Raw genomic sequence first — 12,480 nt, forward strand, 5'->3', positions numbered from 1 at the left:
CCATGAGCAGAAGGCAGGCATTTGTAAGATTCTTGCATCCCGACAGTACCGCAGTTCCCTCAATGACGATGACAACATCAGCTATGTTGGCATCTTCCTCTCCTGCGGTGCTGCCCAGTACAACGATCTTCATTAGATGATTGGTGAAGCTATCTTCAATCATGTCTCTTCTGACATCCTGTCAAATACACAAATGAGTGAAAAAGTGGTTACAATATTGTACAGTAAGTTGTATGTTCTCTTTATTTTTGTGTGATAAGTGCCCCACACAGAGGTTAAATCTGTTATTAAATGAAGAATGAAAAAAATTATGAAATGAAGAACTGTGTCTGCAAGACACTTAAACTAGTTGCAAAGCTTCAGTACTGTAAATCGTTTTAGGCACTTGTGTAAATATTCTGTAACGTGGGGATGCCTTTAAAATGTTTTCATAAATTAATTTTCATTTACCTTCTATTGACTAAATCAATATTTGGTGTGATCACCCTTTGCACTTAAAGGGTTAGTTCACCCAAAAATAAAATTTCTGTCATTAATTACACTACTTAATATACAATACAGTGTTTCGAGGAAAATACATTCTTCAACAAGAAGAATCTTCGAAAAATGGAACTTAAGTGCATCAATTTAGTTAAATGTGCACAGACAATCTTGATGTAGGCAAGGAAGTGGTACAGTTCTGCTGTAGCTTCCATGTTTTTCCATCACATTCACTGTAAAACGTTAATGAACATCTGCAATTGACTACATATTTTAAGCAGTTTAAGTTGCTACTAGAAACAAACAAAAAATAATAAAAGAGAAACTTTAAGAAGCACATTTTTGAACGGTTATTTTAATACACCCGAGACATATGCTAGCATTAGCGACAAGCACGTGTACATGCATACACGCATATATGCACCGTCAAAAAAAAAATCACCTGAGAATATTCTAGTGTTAGCGACAAGCACGTGTACTGTACATGCATACACGCTTATATGACCCGACAGAAAAATCACCTGAGATGCTAGCGTTAGCGACAAGCACATGTACGTGCATACATGCTTATATGACCCGACAGAAAAATCACCTGAGATGCTAGCGTTAGCGACAAGCACATGTACGTGCATACATGCTTATATGACCCGACAGAAAAATCACCTGAGATGCTAGCGTTAGCGACAAGCACATGTATGTGCATACATGCTTATATGAGTCGACAGAAAAATCACCTGAGACATATGCTAGCGTTAGCGACAAGCACATGTACATGCATACACGCTTATATGAACCGACAAGAAAAAAAAACTTATGCCAGCAACATACTCATAGTAACATGAGCTATTTCTGTCAGGTCAGAAATAGCTCATGTTACTGTGAACGGACAGAAAATGAGAAAAAAAAAACTAGCATCAATCAACACATTTACACTAAGTCAACTTATTAACAATTAACTAATATAGGTTTTAGGGTAATCATTTATTGTCAGAAAGATATTTATATATTAGACTATTTACACTCACCGTTTCAAAGTGCTTTCTAAAAATAGTATTTGTTTGTAAAATTTACTTAAATGATGCTATCTTTATTTACAAGTTCAAAAAATAATTTTTTACAGTGTACCTGTAGAACAGACTAACTGTGTCTCACCACGTTATCAACTCACTAGAACTATTATTCCGACCACTAAAGACAGATTCACAAATAACCTACCTGATCTGTCTGGACTTCTTACTGTCCCCTTAAACACAAACGATCTAGATATATCAGGCGTTATATTCACTAGCACATTAGACACTGTTGCCCCCCAAAGTTAGAGACAAAACACCTGCACCATGTTATAATAATCATACTCACACCCTCAAGAGAGAAATCCGTAACTTCGAGCAAAAGTGGAGAAAAACTAAATTAGAGGTTTTTAGAATTGTGTATAAGGACAATATGTCCAGCTATAGACAGGCTCTAAAAACTGCCAGGGCTGAGCACCTGAGCAAACTCATAGAAAAAAAACAGAACAATCACAGGGTTTTATTTAGCACAGTGGTTAGATTAACAAAAAAACAGAGATCTGAACACACTATTCTATCACAGTTCAGTAGTGATGATTTTATGAGGCACTTCACTGATAAAATTGAAAGCATCAGGAAAAAATAGGTGATGTTAAAAATGTGAGAGCATCTTGTGACCCACTCTCACCTAAAGCTATACACTCACAACTATGGTGCTTTACAAGTACAGGACAGGAAGAGTTATATAAGCTTATAACTTCAGATACAGTAAACCAACAACTTGTTCACTAGACCCCATTCCAACTAAATTACTGAAAGAAGTGTTACATAAAGCTCGTGAGCCTTTTCTTAATATTATTAACAACTCGCTATAAATTTAGATCCTAATGAACTATCAAATTACAGACCTATTTCACACCTACCGTTTATGTCTAAAATACTAGAAAAGGTTGTGTCTGTTCAACTGAGCTCATTCTTATAGGAGAACAATATCTTTGAAGAGTTTCAGTCAGATTTCAGGCCCCATCATAGCACTGCACTTGTGAAAGTTACAAAGACTTGTTCCTAGCTTCAGACCAAGACTGTATGTCCCTAATAGTTCTATGTGACCTTAGTGCTGCATTCAACACTATAGATCACAACATTCTCCTAGATCGCTTACAAAATTACACAAGTATTCAAGGACAGGCATTAATTTGGTTTAGGTCCTACATGTCTGATTGATACCATTTTGTAGAATTAAATGGTGACTCTCCAGTTTATTGCTAGTTAATTATGGGGTCCCTCATGGATCAGTCCTAGGACCTCTGCTTTTCTCGATGTACATGCTTCCATTAGAGAACATTATTAGATGACATGGAATTCATTTCTACTGTTATGCTGATGATATACAGTTATATATCTCATCAAAACCAGATGAAATAGCTAAATTGTCCAAATTAACTTAATGTGTTGGAGAGATAAATGATTGGATGAGCTGTAATTTTCTGTTGTTCTCTCACAAATTCCATTTAGAGGGATGTTCTGTCACTAGTAGCTCGACAGTGAAATGCATCTTTAATAAATAGGCTACAGTTATTCCAAAATGCAGCTGCCAAAGTTCTCACCAGGACAAGAAAATATGATCATATAACCCCAATTTAATCATCTATACGTTGGAATTGATTACAAACTGCTACTACTCACGTACAAGGCTCTAAATGGTTTAGCTCCCATGTATCTAACTAGTCTTCTAACATGTTACAATCCTTCACGCTCTCTGAGATCACAAAACCCAGGACTTCTGGTAGTTCCCAGAATACCTAAGTCTACTAAAGGCGGTAGAGTGTTTTCATATTTATCTCCTGTTGTGGAAGTTCTGAGGTTCGAGAGATTTAAAGAATAAAATATAACACTGGTAGACATGAGCAAGAGTAAAAAAGGTTACACAATTTATTGTGCTCAGCTGCGCAGCAGGACCCAACACTCCACTTGTAGCATGAAGGGCCAACATCATTTAGATATTTAGATGAACATATTTAGATGAAGGGCCAACATCACTGATTACATCAAGGTTTTTATAGACAGAATCCAAGAAGAAGAGAATATATGTAAAAGCAAAACATCATCAATCATTGGCTCAACATTACCTCATGTATCTCCTGATCAAGCTAATCTGACCAGGCCAAGGTCTTCTAGAGGACTTATAGGACATTGTTTATGGACAACTCGTCCCCAGTCCCTACTGCCCTTGTCATAATCTTAACAAAACCTACTGATGACGATGTCAGTCTCTGGTCATGACACACACAGGGTACAAGCATAGAAGAACAAAGTCTTATGAACATCTTAAGATTAGAAATTTCCACTACACTCCCAAACCTTAAAGTAGTCTTCCTGATACTGTTCATTGCTCAGACACACTTTCCCAGTTTAAGTGTAGATTAAAAACTCATCTCTTTAGTCAGGCATACACATAATACATCCCATAGTATTGTGCACTATTTCATCAGACTTGCAAATTTTATGAACAGCAGATATGTTAATCCCTCTCCACTGCTTCTCTCTTTCTACTCATCCCGAGGCATCCAGAAATTGTACCAGCTCCGATTGTCTTCCGTGTGATGAAGATTTTGGACCTCCAATGAGATGAGGCCCACTCTGTGAGAATCCTAAGACATCTAGAAATCTACCAGCAGCTCCAGTTGGACTCTGCAATACTAAAGAGGAGATGAGAACTCCATGTGATCTTTTGCATCAATACAACATTTGTTTGACTGTATATTTATAATCACACCCTCCAGTGTCACCCATATGAGGATGGGTTCCCCTTTGAGTCTGGTTACTCTCAATGTTTCTTCCTTTACCATAGAAGGGAGTTTTTCCTTGCCACTGCTGCCTGAGTCACCTCAGACTTGCTCATTTGGGGATAAATACATACACATTGTGAACTAAATATATCTAATATTAATCTTGAATTTTGTATTCTATTAATCTTTATATTATTCTTTATATTAACCTTTTAGTTCTATGTTTATGTTCTGTAAAGCTGCTTTTAGATAATGTCAATTGTAAAAACTGCTATGCAAATCATTTTAATTAAATTGAATTGAAATACGTATCGCTGAGAAGTGCTCAATCAGCTTATCCTTCAAACTGTGAGAATGTTTTCCCCAGGAGAGCAAACTGACAATTCCGCAGTCTAGCCAATTAAAAGCACAATTAAATACACAATACCTTGCATACTACCGTAAGTCACTCTGGATAAGGGAATACTGCCATGAAACTAAATGCATTTCTTATGTTTTAATCCACATGCTGGACAGCTTCAATGTTGTAAGCAAATTCACTTGCTTACATAAGCATGTTATTGCACAACTTGTGTTTGCATAAAAAACTGTCCAGACTGTCACACACACAACTGGAACAAAAATTACATGTAATTATTCATAACACCACAACTTACTTACTTAAACTTAGACAGGTTTTCTGGCAGCGGGAGGCCCATTTGGCGGCAAGGGCTTTCCACCACATTCTGTCGGCCGTGACCACTTCAGCCTTGTCCCATGTGATATTACTTGCCCAAAGGTGTTTAATAAAGGTTCATCTCCAGGTGATTCGGGGCAACCTTGGTTGTATTTCCCACTTAGTTGCCTACATAGGATGATATTCTTGGCATGCCGTTGGTAAGAGAAAATGGTCGGTGAATAACATGGTCTGGAACAAACCAGAGGTCAAGGCAATAAAAGAGAATCATGGAGGGTGCAAGAACTCACAAAGAAAACTTAAGTGACAATCTGGCAATGAGAGTCCGAAAACAACGTGCATAAATAGACTAGATGGGGTACAGAATAGTGGGTGCTCCGGAAGGGCAACAGACAGGATGGCCACCAGCCAGGAAAAGGAAGAACGACATTTGTGGCTCTGCTGATTGCCATTAATTGCCAGGCTTTGTTTATGATAGTCCTGAGTGGGAGGATCTGCTAGCTACAGGATTGCTCCCTTCTGCTTGTTCATCCTGAAGCCAGCCATGGGTTGTTTGGCTGAGTTGTTGAAGAAGGACAATGCTAAATACCTTGCCCAGAACAGAGAGCAGGGTGATTCCTCGCCAGTTCTTGCGGTCTGACAGGGGGCATACACTTCGTTATGGTGAATTTCCGGAGCCTTGTCTGGTAGCAGTCGGTCATGATTCAGTTGCCGATGGGCTTCCAACCAATCAGAAACAATGCTGCTTTTGATTACATGACGTGTCCCGAGAAAATTATCATCTTTTTGTCACCGACCTGCCATCTACTGTCTTGCCAATGCATCTTGCTGATGCTGATATTGACCAAATCGTACCTATCTAATTCTTTGGTCAACTATGCCAGAAGACACACTAGTAAAAGATTGAGTTATGCAGCAGGTGCTGGACAGCTGGGAAACTTTTATCAAGTGGCTTAACAATAGATTGACTGCCCTCTTCCCAGCTGGATTATTGAGTGTTTTTTTCTTGCTGTTTCAGTAGTAGTGAGGAGCCCTACACCCAACCCTCCTCATTTTGCAGCCGGGCTTGCGCCCATCCTTTATTGCTAGGCTTGGGATCATGAGAGGTGACGTTGGCTCACGGCCAGACTAACACTGGTTATTCTGTTCTGCTTTCTCATGCAGACAGCCTGTAAGATGTAAGCCGTTGCTCCTCTGCTGTGGCGACACCCATTGGGTCCAGCCCTGTATAGTCTCTTACATTTCAGAGGGTTATGCACATCATTTGCTGAACTTGTGTACATCTTTAGTGCATCTGCTCCAACTAACATAAGTCACACATTTTACATTATGCTATTTTATTTGGTTTAAAACAAGACTCATGGGCTAGCCCAAAGCCTGCACAGGGTTAACTCATGGGCTAGCCCAAAGCATACACAGGGTTTTATCCTTGGCCAGTATATGAGCTTAAACACTGTGCATTTACATTTCTCATCTCCTAAATACAAAAAGAAAATACATGTCCTTACCTTGCTCTCTATCTAACCAAAAACAATGCCAAACAGAATAAACAAAACAGGCACCGACTTCTTACAAACCACTGAACTGGGTATTTTTTACAATATATACATGGAATCATATTTAAAACAGACCAGAAAAACAAAGCTAGGCCAACACAATCTCTAGAACCAGCATAATTTATACAATGAAGACAACATGGCATTCAAAGCACAGCTCCAACAAAACCGGCACCAACCTCGGGACGTAAGCTGACGAGGTTTAAATGTCCGCCAGAAATTTCCATCCAGCCAATAGCACAGGGAAGCGGTGGGGCATGCTATGCAATAAGAGTATCGTTCAATTAAGTTGCAGGCGGGAACAGGACGTAGTTCTGGGCAGGGCTGAATAACAAGAAACAAACACAAAAGACACCCAAGCCACCAAGCAACAGAGACATAACACAGTAAACAAAAATCTAAGCGTCCTAAGCCGTAACACATGCCTCTGTATTTGTCATTCCTCTGTACTTGTTGCTCTCCCCATAAAATGTGAAATGAAGCATCCTGCTGTTCACCTTGCTGACTCACGACCGTGCAGCAATGCACATATGGAACCATTTCATCAAGTTCGCTGATGACGCGGCCGTTGTAGGTCTCATCAGCAAGAATGATGAGTCAGCATACAGGGGGAAGTTGCAACAACTAACTTTCTGGTGTAGAGAGAACAACTTGTCTCTGAATGTTGATAAAACTAATGAGATGTTTGTTGACTTCAGAATAGCACAGAGTGACCACCCCCCTCTGCACATAGATGGATCACCTGTAGAGATCATCAAGAGCAGCAATTTTCTTGGTGTTCATCTAGCGGGGAACTTCACCTGGTCACTCAACACCAGCTCCATTCCCCTCCCCCAATCCCTACGTTCTACAGAGAGACCGTTGAGAGGCTGCATCAGTGTCTGGTTTGGAACTGCCCCATTCTGGAATGCAAGTCCCTGCAGCGGATAGTAAGGACAGCTGAGAAGATCATTGGAGTCTTTCGTCTCTGCCTTTTGTCCTGCACTGTATTTTTTTTATCTTTTTTCTTGCACTGTTTGCACCAGGTTGCACAGATGCACTTTATGTGGCTAGCACTATATACAGTACTATGTCCTTAGCTCTGACTTTGTTTTATGTAGGACCATGGTCCTGGAGAAACGTTGTCTCATTTCACTGTGTACTGCAACAGCTATATATGGTTGAAATGACAATAAAAGCTTTTCCACTTGACTTTAATTTGCAATTTTAATTCTGTCTGACATGTACCAGCCCTGAATTTCTCAATTTGTATAGATTTAAAATAAAATGCAAATCACTCTGGATAAGGGTGTCTGCTAAATGCCAGAAATGTAAATCTTCATTAAGAGATTTATCCTGGTCAGTGTGTTTATAGATCCAGATCCCATTCTAGGATCACAGGGCACAAAATAGAAATACATCCTATGAAACTGTACTTATTAGTACTTATTTTTTCAATGTGCCTGTAGGTCTGAGTTTAAAATAACAATTACTGCATGAGTTATTTATCTCCTCAATGTGATGAATAGTGGCAACAAATCCAGAGGGAATTAATGAATTAGTGAACACACTTTCAAATATTTGGATAGATGATATATGGAAAGTACACCTGTTCTACACAAAAGCAGTGGAAAAAAACATGATTTGAATAGCACACGAGCTAATTTCACGCTTCAGCTGATGTGACAAAGCAAAATTATTCAGTCTATTCAGTGTTATTCAGTGGCCTTATCAGTCACCAGAGCTGAATCTAATAGACTTTGGAATCTGTTAGGCAAGAAGATTTGCACAATGAAAATGCTCCTGAATTGTGAGGCCTAATCATCGCAGTATGGATCACAATCTCATACATTTTTTCCAACACGTTAATTATGTTTCAAATAATTTCACAATTTCTAAATTATTTTGGTCCTTTTTTATTCATCACAAATAGACTGCATTACTTTAATGTTTGTATTAACATTTGCAAAAATATTTTATTTTTTTTAAGTAGCCCTGTTTGCATCGTTTTGACTTCAGATTGCTTATCCTTATCCCATAACAAACATCCTGATGGGAGTGGCCTGTTCCAGGATGACTCCGCCCAATCCACAAAGCATCAAGACTCACCGAAAGTTTTTAAAGAAAATTAAAATCATTCAAGTCAGTTGACAGTCATCAGATCTCAACCAACAGAGCAGCATATGCTTTAAAAAATATAGGAGCTTAACATGTTCTGCATTGAGAAGTGGACCAAGATTTGCTATTTAAATCTTTCCTGAAATATGAAGAGAACCTTTTCAACACAAAAAGAGCAGTATTTCAGTGGCTGATGTCATATGATTTCCTTTAAATGTAGCTATTTTGCAGGATGTTTTAACCTGAAAATCTATTTGTCTTATTTTTTTTAGCATGCATGTATGTTTTATTTTTTCTGAAATAATAGATTTGTAGGAAGATTTCTTTTCTTTCTGTACCTGCTTACATTTTTTATTGTTTAGATTATTGCTTATATTTTCTGACAAAGGAAAACTTTATCACAAATCCTTTTCATGCGCAATTGTATAGTAAGTTTTCACACATTTCCTTGCTTTTCCTTTGCAACACTGAGTTATTAGAGAATGGCTAACACATCTGAACAGTTTGGAAACTTCACTCTAGATTTATTTTCTCAACTCACACCTGAGGATTGTCTAAATGGGAAATATTTTGGATTTATTTTGAGCACCTTGCTCATGGTCGTTTGCGCCATAGTTGGTACTCCAGCCCATTTGTGGTGTCTGTGGTTCTATTTTTCTACTGAACAAAAAATCAAAGACACTCAGGTGTTTTTTCTGAATCACACTGTTATGGAGATTATCTACTCTATAAACTGTGGTTTAGAAACACTGAACATGTTTACTATAAATAATGATATATATTGGAATTTTGTGTATTTCTTCTTTGGTCTGTCCTGGACTGGAAGGCCACTGTTACAAATCTGCATTTGCATTGAACAATACATGGCTGTGATTCATCCAGTAATATTCTTAAGATATAAGGGTATAAAGTACAGACTTGCAGCTGCTGTATTAGCTTGGCTGATGGCCTTTGCATACGGCATTTATTCAATCTATGAAATGATTTTTCCTAACTTTATTTTTTCTTTGGTTTTTGTTATAGCTTTGGCTGTGAGTTTGTTCTGCTGTGTGTCTGTGTTGTGTGCTCTAAAACACCCAGGACCAGGAAATACACATGGTACAAAGCAGACTGGTAGAGACAGAGGAAACCGACAGAAGAGAAATGCCTTCAATACTATATTTTCAGCTCTGCTCTTAATCCTATTTGCCTACCTTCCACTGGCATTACTTATAGTTTTCGCTCGTATTGGAGTAGGCGATTTATTATTTGAATGTAATATTTCTCCTTTAATGACTTCTCTAAATGTTTTGTGTGTGATTATTACACAACTACTGAAATTATACAAGCAAAGTCGCCAAAAATGTATAAAGTATCCAAAGTAATCAAAGAAATGTTGTTTTGAGAGTGATCAGGTTGATTTAAATTTTCATTATCTAATTAAAATTTACCAGTCCTTGTAAATATAAAGAGTTATACATAACCGGATTGTTGACAGAAAAGCCTGTACCACCGACCACATGCAGCCAAAACTTGTTCTTTGCATAACTACCCAGGTTCTAAAATGATAGTACAACTTCAGCACCTCTTTTCGTAGAAAGCAGGATGACTGCAGATGACTGCAAGACGAGGCAGCAGAAGTGCTCAATACCAACAGCATATCAGAACACTGGCAAAGATTCCTCACCCTCATAGAGAAGCTGAAAGGTAAGCCAATTACATTCATTGACGTTCAGCTATGGTCTAACATTCTAACACTGCAGAGCCCACTGATGAAAGTGAGGATGACGCCCCCTAAGCTCACTAGATTCTGCCTCGTTGATGCACAGCATGACCCGGAACTCACTGCCAAAAAGCACACCACTGAGGGACCTTTTCACTGCAGCTCACCTCAAGGACTTTGAAATAATAAAACCCTTTTCTAACCATATTTGTCGTGTTCAACCTGCCACAGTCACCAGGACAAATAAACTAGCACGACTGAGCATTAAAATATATTCAGCTGTCTTGGGAAACTGGACTTGCACAAATTTGCTGTTGCTGTTGTTGTTTTCTTATATAAATATCTATGTTATTGCTTCAATGTACTATTGTTTACTTCATGACCTCCTTAAAAGTTTAAATCTTGAAATAATAAGTTGAAATAATAAAAATGAAATTCAACGCATCTGACAATGCATCTGACAAGCTTGAAATATAAACATATATATTTATTGTATATAAAGTATCTGTATATTTGGTTAACCATCACTAATAATGTTTTACTTACTGTGTATTGTGTCTTCATCTAGAATGGACATTGATAGTCATTTTAAACTACTAAGACTAACCTTCCTCACTGTAAAACTACGCATCTTTCATTTTAGCTTTATTATTTTTATTTATTGAAAGCATAGTAACTGCAGGTAGTAATAATAATAATAATAACTCAATAATAAGAGGACATTGGAGGACAGAGTATCTTAAATGACAGGTTGCTTATCTCGAGGTTCAGGGCCAGTATTCTTTAAAATTCTTAGTGCAAAGCATTTGTCCTAATGACAAAATTGTAAGAAAATTCTTAGAAATGTGGGTGTTTCAGCTTAAAAATAAAGAGAAGAAAGATAAATGTTATTCACAAAACATTTTCACCCTTAAAACATGGCTTTTAAGGTCAAAAAGTGTTAGGAGTAGTGAGGAGGACTTTTAAGAGGATTTAGACCAAAGGAGACTAAAAGGAGACTAAAAGGTGTAGAAGGAAAAGAAATGTATTCCAAACAACGAATGACAGTGAGTTAAAAAAAACACTAAAGATTAGACTGTGCAGGGATTAATTTTTTAACCAATCATATTAGAGGTACACTAAAATCTCCTTAAGGGGAAATGCCCATATTTCTAATAATTATATATATATATATATATAAATAAAAGAAGAAAGGTAGACATGTCAAGACGATCTGCTGCAGTTCAAACCGAGCGTCAGTATGGGGAAGAAAGGTGATTTAAGTGACTTTGAACGTGGCATGGTTGTTGGTGCCAGACAGGCTGGTCTGAGTACTTCAGAAACTGCTGATCTACTGAGATTTTCACACACAACCATCTCTAGGGTTTACAGAGAATGGTCCGAAAAAGAGAAAATATCCAGTGAGTGGCAGTTCTGTGGGCGCAAATGCCTTATTGATGCCAGAGGTCAGAGGAGAATGGCCAGACTGGTTCGAGCTAACCACTCGTTACAACCGAGGTATGCAGAAGAGCATCTCTGAATGCACAGCACGTCGGACCTTGAGGCGGATGGGCTGCAGCAGCAGAAGACCACACCGGGTGCCACTCTTGACAGGAACAGGAAACTGACGCTACAATTAGCACAGGCTCACCAAAATTGTACAATAGAAGATTGGAAAAATGTTGCCTGGTCTGATGAGTCTCGATTTCTGCTGTGACGTTCAGATGGAAGGGTCAGAATTTGGCGTCAACAACATGAAAGCATGGATCCATCCTGCCTTGTATCAACGGATAAGGCTAGTGGTGGTGGTGTAATGGTGTGGGGGATATTTTCTTGGCACACTTTGGGCCCATTATTACCAATTGAGCATCGTGTCAACGTCACAGCCTACCTGAGTATTGTTGCTGACCATGTCCATCCCTTTATGACCACAGTGTACCCATCTCCTGATGTCTGTCTCTCTCATATATATATATATATATATAGATAGATAGATAGATAGATAGATAGATAGATAGATAGATAGATAGATAGATAGATAGATAGATAGATAGATAGATAGATGATAATGATCATGTGTGTGAATGGGCGTGTATGTATATGTGCATTTACATAATAAATCTGATAAGCAAAAATAAAAATAAATTGCACTGTGTAGTTTCCCAAGCCTGCTTCAAATTCAAACCCTCTA

This window comes from Tachysurus fulvidraco, chromosome 4, assembly GCF_022655615.1.
Source record: "Tachysurus fulvidraco isolate hzauxx_2018 chromosome 4, HZAU_PFXX_2.0, whole genome shotgun sequence".
NCBI classification, from domain to species: domain Eukaryota; kingdom Metazoa; phylum Chordata; class Actinopteri; order Siluriformes; family Bagridae; genus Tachysurus; species Tachysurus fulvidraco.